Genomic DNA, 1866 nt, shown 5'->3' on the forward strand with positions numbered 1-1866 from the left:
GCAAGTTACTTTTTTTAATTTTTTTTTCTTCCTGTTACAATTAATTAAGTAAACAAAATATTTTTTACATGTTACTTATTGATAAATAAATGGGTTATGAAGATTTTGTTCAAGCTTATAGATAATTTAATACTTTCAAATATTAATTATAGTGGCATTAGCTGCATTCATAAAACTTTAACTAAACTTGATATATTTGTTGTGATTGTTTCAGTGATAGATGCACCTGGAAGCCTCGAGGAGCTTTATCCATACTACATTGTGAAATTTATTAGTTCCGGGAGAAGACCCCGAATTGACGTAGTAGCAACCAAGTGGCTAACTTTTGATGTGAAGAAAAAGAAACTTCTGACACGATACCCAAGTCCACCATACACAAATACAATTTTCCACCAGCTGAATAAGGCATTAAGAAATTTGTCAGATGCCCTCTGTACTTAGAACACGTATACCTTGAAACTAAAGGGAAAAGCAAGTAAGTGCATATTATAATGTTTTATGATTCAGAAAGATGGTTTATACTTGTGTGTATAGTAACAAATTATCAATTTTATGTTTCATTTTTATTCAAGAAAACCTCGAGAATGCCTAAAAAAATTGGAGCTTCTGAAAGAAAAGGATACAGCTTACATAATATCATCCGGGGATAGTTGTACTAAAGTCAAAAAGAAAGCTGAAGAGGAGTTACGCAAGAATAAGTTTAGTAGAGCAGCTTTAGCATTCGAGTCTGCATTGAGCCAACCCGTTATGCCTAAAGAAAATAATCAGGATGGCAATATGTAACAGAATGTACAAAATATTTATTTACAGATTTTCTTTAACGTTCAAGCAGTATGTCACATCCATTGCAATATACGAGTAGATGATTTCAACGGAGCAGAACTGCAGTTAAGACTAGTACACACAATAAAATGACTAACACTGCAGCAAGAACAAACAAAAAGAGTTGCGATTCACAAAAACAGACAATATGTGAGGTTATAAACTCCACAACCCTCATTTCATATCTCTAGCTCAATTTAAAATGACATAAATGTTATAATCAAATATTTTCTTTTACAGGTACTACTCAGGCACAAAATTTGTCAAATGCACCTGCACCAAAGAGTAATTTGTTCGAACCGAAGGAAACTGTAGAAATAGAGACTACTTTATCTTCACAAGAAGAGACTGCTTTATCCACTCAATAATCAGACACTGCTTTATTCGTACAATCAACTGTACATCAAACTGGAACTGCTTTATCTGTACGTCAAGGTGCTTTATCAACTGATTCATCTGTACAAAGTAATCCTCCCGTACGCAATAGAACTGGTTACTATATACAGCGCAAAGTTAACAATAGAGAAAATTCTTCATTTGCAAATAATTCAGCTATTCTTTTTGCACAAGACAAGGGCGTACTGAATATTTCTTCATCTAATTTAGTTGCTCGTGATGATCCTCTAGTCGGAGTTTCTAGTTCATCTGCGAAAGTCAGTCTCTATCAAGTTTTGCTTGGTAAGAATTGATTTACTAAAAATTTATTTTTCATAAAGTTACAGTTTTTTTTTTATTTAAATAATATTTCAAGGTATGTGATTGATATCAAAAATAATATGTCTCTGTTACAGACTTTTAATCAAAATTTACAACAAGATGAATCATCACATGAGGCAGTGGCACAAGTTTTAGATTAACTTTTAGAAAGTCAAAGGTTAGGCGAGTTTGATATATTCCGCAACGAAATTACAAATAAAAAAGAACTAAGATCAATCAAACAAAGTCAAGTTTATTATATTTTATCGTAATGAAGTAAGGAACAGCTCTCAAGATAATTACTACGTAACTTGCTATGCCCGTTTCATTGTACTTATGGTGTTTGTA

At 32.3% G+C, this 1866-nt stretch overlaps 1 long non-coding RNA gene across 1 annotated transcript; it reads left to right on the plus strand.

Annotated features, from left to right (window-relative positions):
* Nucleotides 1-214: 214 nt before the first annotated feature.
* Nucleotides 215-1866, plus strand: LOC116415823. Its single transcript, XR_004226377.1, has 4 exons — nt 215-475; nt 573-977; nt 1063-1500; nt 1614-1866. It is a non-coding gene; the product is annotated as an uncharacterized LOC116415823 (long non-coding RNA).

Source organism: Nasonia vitripennis (genome assembly GCF_009193385.2).
Source record: "Nasonia vitripennis strain AsymCx chromosome 1 unlocalized genomic scaffold, Nvit_psr_1.1 chr1_random0005, whole genome shotgun sequence".
Classification (NCBI taxonomy): Eukaryota; Metazoa; Arthropoda; class Insecta; order Hymenoptera; family Pteromalidae; genus Nasonia; species Nasonia vitripennis.